Source organism: Crocuta crocuta, unplaced genomic scaffold (genome assembly GCF_008692635.1).
Source record: "Crocuta crocuta isolate KB4526 unplaced genomic scaffold, BGI_CrCroc_1.0 scaffold564, whole genome shotgun sequence".
NCBI classification, from domain to species: domain Eukaryota; kingdom Metazoa; phylum Chordata; class Mammalia; order Carnivora; family Hyaenidae; genus Crocuta; species Crocuta crocuta.
In genome coordinates, this window is record NW_027533010.1 from 941,537 (window position 1) to 952,318 (window position 10,782).

Sequence of the window (10,782 nt, forward strand, 5' to 3'; positions counted from 1 at the left end):
AAAACAAAGACAACAATAATACTGACCTCTTCCAGAGGTTTTGAGAATTAAATGAGAAAAGGAACAACATGGGTGACAAATAAGTACTGAGTGACTTCAGCTGTAATTCCATCAATAGATTTATCACGTGGCTGGTACCTAAGCCTCCTGCTCAGTCCTGTGTGGCCGAACCTGAGGAGGAGGGATGTCAAACAGCAAGATCCGTCAGCATCTGCCAACGTTCCTTAATAATCCCCAGGGAAGAGAGAGTACAATCCATGGAAAGAAATTGAACTTGGAAATGCCTGTGCATTCCTACCTAATGTGTGTGTGTGTGTGTGTGTGTGTGTGCGTGCGTGTGTGTGTGTTTCCTTAATGGAATCCTTTTGTTAAAAAGAAAAAGGGGAAAAAAATTGGTAGAAGAAAAGAGGCACTGTCCGCCATAGCTAATATTGCAAAGCCCTGGGGAGTAATATATCCACTACTTTGTGACCTAGAGGCCAGCAGGGGTTAGGCCTCAAGGGATCCTCTTTGAATTGCGTGATTCTTTTTCTCTTTAAAGTTGTTTAAACGTTACTGAACTTTTAAGTCCTTGGATGGATAAAAAATCTCTGAGCAAATTGGTTAGTGCTGTGGAAGCCAGGAGATGAGTGTCCCAACACAAGGAAGGGCCTGATTTATGCACAGCACTGAGCACAGAGCACAATGACCACTTTACGTGGTAAAATAATTAACCTGTTAAAACAATGATCACTTACAGGAAAAATGTGAGAAAAGTTTACTTAAACCAGGAAGTCATTGGTGAGAAGGCACTGTTGCCTTTTTGTAGAATCAGTAATTGAAAACTTCAGCTTCATGCTCGTAAAGTAAAACCTCTTCTACTTGAGTTGAGCAAAAAAAAAAAAAAAATCTGTTTACTTCCTGAAAAACACAAAAGCTTATTTTTTCATATCTTAAAAAAAGAGATGTAATTTAGAAAAGGGATAATCACAAGCAACACTTTCTGCTGAGAACAAAAACCAAAGCAAAAAAATATTTATGGACATTCCCAAGAAACCGCTATGGCAAATCTTATTGGAACTTTTAATTCATGTGGAGACTTTGAAACATCAGCACACAGCAGGAAATGAAAGGGCATTTGAAAAATGAAGGACAACTCCAGTTTTTCCTCTATCCATACCTCCATAAATTGCAAAGAAAGTCCTTATTTTTAGCAAAATTGCTATCACATTTACAAACAGCCGTTCTGGACATGTGTCCACAGCCCCGTGCCAACATCCCTGTATCGCTATGGATCCAAACCTACCAGAACATTTTGTTTTTCAAAAGCAGTTTTGCCTTAGAATATATTCGCGTGGAGAATAGGGAATGAGTACTGTCATGGATAATGACAACCCAGGGCCTGAGAACAAAAGAAATCTGCTAGAGATCTCAAGGAGTACACTGTGAAGGAAAGTTCCTTTTTAGCTCCCAGTGAATTCCTCAGCAATTAGTGGTTTGTCTTGAAATGATAGCAGTTTCAGGAGCTGCGGCCAGAGATCCAGTGCCTGCCTCCATCATGGGAATACCCTTGGCTTCCGAGCAAAGGAGCCGCACAGAGTTATTGTGGAGGCCTGTCTTTCAATGATATATGAAGGAAACAAACAAAAACGAAGCAAAGAAAAATTGTCCTTGATCAGGACTTCACAGATATTTCAAAGTAGAGGGCTCCATTAATACCACAAAGTATTGTTTCTGAACGAGAAAATGTGTTTCAGTATGCTAAGCTACTTCCAAGAAGCATCTTAAACAGTTAGGGAAATAAGTTCCAACATAAATGGTTGTGGTATTGTGTAGGTAAGATGACTCTAACTTCCTGGCGTTACTCAAAAAGATGTAATGAGCTGCCATGAAAACCACATACTTCCAAAATCATGAAAATTTGCTAAAGACAGTATATTATTTTAGTTTTACAGGTTTTTGTGTGTTACTGCTGAGACAGTTTTGCCTCCTTCCCCATCAAATGCCTGATTATAAAAGAAATGCATGCTTACTGTAGCTAAATGCAAAGCATGGGGAAAATATCACCTGTCCTGCTGCTGCCCGCGTGCTGCCACAACTAACATCGCAGAATTTTTTTTGGTCTGTTTTCTATATTTTTAACTTTATTTATTTTGAGATAGAGAGAGAGAGAACACACATTAGAGGGGGAGGGGCAGAGAGAGAGGGAGAGAAAGAGTCCCAAGCAGGCCCCATGCTCTGTGCTAAGCTGGATGCAGGGCTCGATCTCACAACAGTGAGATCATGACCTGAGCCAAAATCAAGAGTCAGACGCTTAACTGACTGAACCACCCAGGCACCCTGTTTTGTACATTTTTCAAAAAACATAGTTAAGTTTATACTCTGTGTGTGCATTCATTTGATGCTACACAGAAGTCTTCCAAGGTCATGGAGAACACTTCATAATTACCATTTTAAAGGCAGCATAATGTTTCACCACATAAATATGCCACAATTCGCTTACCTGAGTTCTGTTATTGTACATTTTGCACATTCTTTTGAACATTGGTACACTTTCTGAGTGTTTTGCTATTGCAAATAATGAGGAGATTTTCTTGCTAAAACATAGAAAGAATTGTATCTTATAGTTATTTGTATATATGTGTGTATATCTCAGTTTTGGGTGCTAACAGCAGATATTTTGATTTATCTAATATTTACTTTCTTTGGAGTAGTTTCTCAAAAATGAAGAAGACTTGTTTGTATCTAGAATATATAAAGGACTCTTAAAAATCAATAATAAAAAATAACCCAATTTCAAAGTGGGCAAAAGATTCGAATAGATATTTCTCCAAAGAAGATACACCAGTGGCCAATTAGCACATGAAAAGATGCCCAACATCATAAGTAATCACATGAATGCAGATCAAAACCACAAAGAGATATTACTTTATACCCAGTTAAAAGGACAATAAGCAAAAAGGCAATAACAAATGAAGGAAAGGATGAAAAGAAATTGGAACTCACATGAACTGCTGGTGGGAATGTAAAATGGTGTAGCCACTTTGGAAAAGAGTGTGGCAGTTTATCAGTGGTTAAACATAGAATTATTATTTGACTCAGCAATTCCATTCCTAGGTATATACCCAAGAGAAATGAAAACATACACCTACACAAAAATCTGTACGTACCCTAACAGCCAAAAAGTGGAAACAACCCAGATGTCCATTAACTAACGGATGGGTCCACAAAATGTGATGTATCCTCACAAGTGGAATATTACTCAGCAATAAAAAGGAATACAGTACTGATACATGTACATGATACAGCATGGATGGACCTGGAAAACATTATGCTAAGTGAAAAAAGCCAGTCAGTCACAAAAGATTGCTTATTTTGTGATTTCCTGATGTAAAATGTATAGAATAGACAAAGCCATAGAGACAGAAAGCACTCCGGTGCTTGCCTAGAGCTCACCCAGTCAGGAGGAAATAGAGAGAAACTGCAAATGAGCACAGGGGCTCCATGTGGGGAGAAGTGCTGGAATTAGTGTTACTGTTTGCCCAATATTGTAAGCAGATTAAAAACCACTGATTTCACACTTTAAATAAGTGAATTAGATTTTAATAGAGCTGTTATTTAAAAAGAGAAATCTTAGCACATTATGGGAAATATTCAGACACTGGCTCAATGTCCATATTTTAAAAGGTACCAATAATGGAGCCACCAGATTCTTGGAAATATAGCTTTCCTGGCTGCAAAGTACCTTTTGGTATCAAATTTCTCTATATGTATTTGAGATGATCTTGTAGCCACAGGAGATAATTACTGAAGTTTCTAGTCAAGTTTCAGATGGTTAACTCATAAATGCCTGCTTTTTTAAAGAACGGAGTAGGCTTCCTACTGAACCTAAACAAATTATTTTTTTAGAGAAATTAATCTAATTCACAGGCTTTTACCATAAGTTCAAAGCAAATGTGAGCTTTATCTAGGGACTGGAATAAGATTTACTTATATTTGAATATCAGATATTGCAAAAATTTTGGAAAAAACTCTATAAATCTCATATTAGAGAGATCATTTCCATTTCTAACTTTTCTAAGAATAAATGGGCTCTGGACAGTTTGATTTAGTTGGCATTTGTTTATTTTTTTCACAAGCATTTTTGACAGCTCACAAATGATACCTATTTGTGTAGTCACACAAATGGGGACAGTGAGGGAGTGACAAGGTTGTAGAAGTACATGAGGGATTATAAATATTACTGTGGTTATTTTCAGAGAATGTAAGCTGCCGCTAAGGATAACTTGCAAAGCTTTTATTAGTTACTCATCTTTGCTTTTGCGTGAACTTATTTCAGATCTTTTCTGGGAAGAGATTTTCATAAGAGGGAAAGAACCTCAGCACACAGCCTTAAATGAGTTGGGGAGGGGGCAGAAATAAAAGAAGGAAATGCGATGCTTATAGAAACAGAGATACGCTTTACCTACCACGACTTCTGCAGTGCTGCCCATGAACTTGCAAGTGCCCTTACCCCTAACCCTGTTTTAAGTAGTTGTTCCTCTCTGTTGCTAGGAATGGTGGGTATTTTATTAAAAAGACATTTTGGATTCCTTCCATTCTTTCTTCAATAATTTCTCTCCATCCTATCTTACTTCTTTCCTCCCAAATTATGTCCTACTAAAGACATGGCTTCAAAGCAAGTTAATATAACTCTATATGGAGACCTGAATTGTGGAGGGCTTTGTAGGGCAGGGCTCAATTTCACTGGCCTACTCCATGCTAGTAACCTCATTCAATCAGCTATGCAATTATAATACCTCAATTTATATCTCTATTGCTGGCCACACCTGAAAGCTCCAAATCTGTATCACCAAAAACAAAAACAAAAACAAACCCATCATTATGGTCCACATGTCCAAAACTGAGTTCATCTTCCCCTCAGACCTGCTTCCCTCTCCAGGGTTCCCTTGTTTTACTAAACAGACCACCACTGAAATGGCTGCTCAAAAGAAAAACTTGAGAACCATCCTTTATAAGCTTCCTCATCTTACACATCCAAGTAATTAGGGAACTCTATCAGTCCTCTCAAGTCTCACTTGAATCTGTCCATTTCTCTCGGCTTCTTAAGCCATCACCATCTCTTGCCAGGACAAATGAAATAATCCTCCTAAGTGGGTCTCTGCCTTCAGATTGACCCCCTTTCAGTATCCCCTCCACACAGTGTCCAAACAACAGCACTTCTAAAACACAAAACGGGATTTTGTGCAACTGGTTAACATAGCCTCTGCCCACCTCTCCAGTCTCTTACCTCACCTGTGTGGAGAACTTCCGGTTCCTTGAATGAGCCAGGCATTTCCTGCCTCACAGCCAATTCTGCCTGAAGAAGATCTTCATTTGAAGACTATCTTTTCAAGAGGTTTCTCAGATATTAGAGATAAAGAAATACGTAAGACTCATTTTATACCAATATCTGCTCCACATGGAGCAAACTGTGTGTGGATACAGGTCATCTGTACAGTACCTAGTTGTATAGTACAAATGGCTAACTAGGAAACACTAGTGAATTATTCATGTTTCTCTTTTCTTTTTAGCAAATACTACATTCTGTAATGCTTTCAATATTGCAATTTAGGTTATTCTATCCTAACTTTGACTTTATGGTACATTTAAAATTTTTAATCACAGTATATAAATTAAAATTTTGATCCTAACATTTTTTAAGTGATACAATTTCTAATCATGTTCTCCTAGTTTTTTCATTTAATCCTGGAAAATTTAATTCAAATCTGTTGTGATAGAGAAGACACAGGCAACATTTGAAGCCAGATAGACTTGAGCTCAAATCCCCAAGTATGGTACTTAGTGAACTTTGAAAACTGCTTAACCTCTCTGAGTCTCAGTTCTTTACCTACAATGTGAGGATATTCAGGGTTGTTAAGATTAAATGAGACAGCATGAATAAAAGAGCCAAATATAATTCCCGATTCATAGTGGACCTAGCAGACTTTATTCTTCCTCATTTATTTTATGTCCTATATATCTACAGGTATATTGGCAGGTGGTATTCTTTACATAGACCCACAAGCACCCATTTTTATAAACATATACTGTAAAGACCTTCCAAAATTGATACCTAGATATAATGTTGTGGGACTATTTGTGTGTGTTGTTTGGGACACTGGAGCAAAGCCAAAGTAATTAAATCCCTTACAAATTTAGTAATATAAAAGGCCCCAGGCATTGGCCATTGTAATTATTCTATTTCTGGGAAGAAAAGAGACAGGTTTATTTGCAGTATCCCATGCTTAATCATTAGTATTAAATGAATCCAGACCAGAACTAATCAAAGAAGCAAACAGCTGATTACTGCTGTTTTGTAAAATAAAGAAGTAATTGATGTTCACAGAGGTTAAAATGGCCAAAAAGGCCTTTAAATAAATGGTTCAGCTCTTTTTCTCCCTTTATAGCTGGTTTTCAATGGTCTTTAGTCTGTGATTACTTAAATATTCATTTATTTCAGAAGCCTTTTTGTGCAAATCCCAATTAAAAAACCAATCACGTTCTTAATAAATTGGGCTAACAACTTCTTTCAAAGAAGAAACAAATAAATCACAATGTTTCATCTATAAAATTTGACTTCACATGACTATTTAGGCAATTAATTCAATTATAATCTGGAAAGATCATTAAGCCTCATAGATTTAATCCTTATGATTGAGTTACAAGAAAAGGAAGAGCTCTGATATGCCTTATATGACATAGAGAATCTGTTATGCTTTGTTTGTTCAATCATTCTATGTTATAATTTTCTCCACATACATCTTACACTCGTTTACTATCAGTATAACTAGAGTGACTGCACATTTACAGTTGTGTTTGTAATTGGTGACCCAGTTGCATTTTACAATCTGGCTAGCAATATTGGTATAATTAGCATATATCTTTCTTTTGGCTTTTCAAAGGGGTATTACAATCACTAAATTTAAATTCCAGTGGTGAGCCACAGAAGGTGGAATCTTTCCTACCAATTATAAAATAATGCCTTTTTTTGCTTATTCTGAAAGTTGACCACAGTATAGGGTTTGAATAGGACCTAAACGTGAGAGATTATTCATTTGATTCTAGCCACACTTGTACCCACCCTGCCTATTAGAGAGATTCTTTACAGTTTCCATAATATTATATTTTAAAGAATATAATCAATTTCAATAAAAAGGAAGACATATTTGTTTCCTATAAGTAAAACTTTTACTATTTCTTATAAAAAGAAGATAGAAAATTGTGTGTGTGTGTGTGTCTAGTGAGGAAACTATATGGGAAAATGTTAGAACTTCCCTATTCTTATAGGAAAGCTTTGATAGATAAGTAAATAAGGAAGAAGTGAGAAGATGTGGAAAGGTCCATGATACTTGATTTTATGTGTCAACTTGATACGACTAAGGGAGGCCCAAATAGTTGGTAAAACATTATTTTTGAGCGTGTTTGTCAGGTGTTTCTGGAAGAGTTTAGCATTTGAATTGCTAGAGTGGGTAATGATTACCCTTCCCAAAGCAGGTGGGCATCATCCAATTACTTGAGGACCTGAATGGGGGTGGGGGGGGGAAGGCACAGAAAGGGAACATTTTCTCTCTTTGCTTGAGCTGGGACATCCATCTTCTCCTGCCCTCAACATTGACTCTTCTAGGTTTTTGGCCTTCAAATTTGGGCTAGGACTTACATCACCAGCTTTCCTGGTTCTCCGGCTTAAGGACAGCAGATCACAGAACTTCCCAGCCTCCGTAATCAGGTGCACCATTTCCTAAAATGAATCTCTTCTTATATATTTCTACATATCCATGGATATCCTATCCTGTACCTAATACAAGGCTTTTGCTTTTACGTGTGGAAAATATACAAATGAATTGATAGAGATGAAGGAGCAGTGAGAATGCACTCTCCTCATGCTAGAAGCCAAGGCATGGCCAAACTGAATCCCCAGCAAAAAGCCATGCCATTGACTGTCTATCAAGGAAACATCATCAAAATATTGAGAGCTCAATGGACTCAGAGTGTGTTGGTATCAGAACCTAATGGTTATTGCTAATAAAAGTTTGAAGCTTAAGGTACTACAAAAAATACTGAAAATGGTCTCATTTAGATAAAAAATTAGGAGTCTGTCCTTCTCAGACTCTTCTTCAGCTCTTGTGAGCTGATTTTTAAAAAAGTAACTTGAATTCTATTCCTGGATAAGCCAGATATTTAGACATTCTTGGACTGTATTGATATAGCATCTAGTACAGTACTTTCCAAGTACACATCCATGGATACCATCCAGAGAGATGTTAACGTGATCAACATAATTATAACACACACTACACACTGGGTTCCCAGAGTAAATTAAAGCCTCCAGGGAATCCTGCAGTACGGATGCATGTTTAGCACTGTTGAACTGGTGTTTCTAAAACCCAGTTGGGTATATATGCTTTCTTTCTTTGCCACACACCCAATAACATTATGAGGAATTTGAGTTTGGAAAATATTGATGCTTGTATCAATTAAAATGCTTTCAGCTGTAGGGCACCTGGGTGGCTCAGCTGTTTGGGCATCTGACTTTTGATTTAGGCTCAGGTCATGATCTCATCATTTGTGGGATCGAGCCTCGTCAGACCTGGGATTCTCTCTCCTCTCCCCTGCTCATGTGTGCACTCACTCGCTCATTCTCTCTCCCTCAAAGTAAATAAACTTAAAAAAAAATGCTTTCAGCTGCAAGTTACAGAAAACCAAAATTAGAGTGGCTTAATAGGACATTTATAAAAATCACAAACTGAAAAGTTGAGAAGGAAATGATCGCTGCTGTTACTTCAGTGGCTTCAGGGGAACAATAATGTCAGGGCCAGTATCTCCGGGATTCCCTTGTCCCTTCATTCATAATTTACAAAGTGAGAAAATAGTTCTCATCCAAGTTGGCAGAGAGGTTGGGGCTGTCAGCATTTCTTGCTTTCATCCAGGAATCAAAAGATTTCAGAAACTACCCAGTAGACTTCTAATTCAGCCCTTGCTCCAAGTGAGCTGATTAGATTCTGTAATGGAGGTAGGCAATCAAAGAAACTGGCTGTGGCTGGTGGGTTAGCCAATCTAGAGCCTTCATCAATGGTAGTTTTAGAGACTTGCATTGTAGTTGCATGCCCCAGCTTTCACCAAGGGATACTGTTAGAACCAATGATATGAAGCCTATTGATGTTTTTTTAGTAGAAGCATTCCCTTCATGAGGATTTGCCCAAAGTAAAAGAATATACTCTATTAGCAATAATCGCGCCTCGGTTAACCTCATTGGCTACAATACTGCCACTGCGCAAAGCTGAGAATATACTCTAAAGAGTCACATGAGAACCTCCTCCCAGGCTCAATGCTATCTTCTCCCTCTCTGCCAGGCTCATTCCAGCGACAACGTTTACCCCACACAGCATTTTTTGTTCTATCTTCGCCCTAGAGGCCACATTGCTGCAGTTGAATCTTTCTCTTCAAGGTCTCACATCCTCACTGTACATGGGGATCTACGCAAGTTTCTTACTGTTCCAAGACCTGTAGATCTTTCTTCTTGTTGCCTTGTGAGCCTTTTCCACTCATCAAACTCTTATTTTTCTCAACACACTTTAGTATTTGCAAATAACAAATATTTAAATACAAATACTTAAATAACAAATACTCTGGAACAGGGTTGTGGGGTTTTTCTCTTTTGGGTGCTACTATGTATGTCCCTGACACAAAGCAGCACAGTCTCCTGATATAAAAGGAATATAGGCAGAAATGATAAGTTAGCATTATAAAAATTGTTTGGCCATACACTACGCAATAAACTACTTAATAACAAAGTAAGATGTTTGGTATTTAATTTCTGTCTCTCCTGATAGCTGCATTCATTTGACTGACACTGTTGGCCAACTCTGTCCTCACCTTTTGCCAAATTTTTATTCTTCCTACCACACCCACCTTTCTTTCCTTTTCTCTCAGCAGACCACTAGCTACGGTCTTCTGTGGAGAAATAGATCATCCTGTCACTTGACACCTCTATTGTCACCCACCTTCTTTTCCTTCAGTTTTTTGTTTTCATAGTTTTTATTCTAGTCAAAGTTGATACCTGCATTTGTGCTTGCGATCTCATCACTTTGTCATTTTCTCTCATCAATCATCTTGCACTGTTAGCATTTCAACTGCTGCCTCCATGTGGACTTCTCTCCTTTGCCTATTAACATTCTCAAGTCTTCCCCAACTTAAAACATTTTTAAAAATAAGTTTCAAACTATTATTCTCCTCCCTTCCCCCTAGATTTCTTGGAAGACCAAAAACACCTGTGGTCTCTACTTTCTATTTTCTCAGCTAGTTGCAAACTCACCATTCTAGTAAAGTCATTATATCCAATGACTATTCAGTCCTCTTCCATTTGAACACCTGCTTGCTAGACAAAGTGAGTGCTAATGAGGCTCACTTCCCTGTGTCTTTCTGGCTCTATGCCCATTTTAATCATGCTAAAGCTAAGAGAATTAGTATGGTAATCTAGATTGGGATCAACAAAATAAATGTTGCCCATCATTTGTTTTTACAAAGTTTTATTGTCACAGTCATTTGCTTGCATATTGTTCATGGCTGTTTTCATGCTCTAAAAGCAAAATTGACTAGCTATGACAAGACATTGGCCTGCAAAGCCTTTTTTTTTTTTTTTTTAAGCATTTAATTTTGAGAGACAGAGTATGAGCACGGGAAGGGCAGAGAGAGAGGGAGACACAGAGTTGGAAGCAGGCTCCAGGTTCTGAGCTGTCAGCACAGAGTCCAACACAGGGCTTG

At 37.8% G+C, this 10,782-nt stretch overlaps 1 pseudogene; it reads right to left on the reverse strand.

Moving 5' to 3' along the window:
* Positions 1-9,235: 9,235 nt before the first annotated feature.
* Positions 9,236-9,300, reverse strand: LOC144216459 (U4 spliceosomal RNA; annotated as a pseudogene).
* Between the last annotated feature and the right edge of the window lie 1,482 nt (positions 9,301-10,782).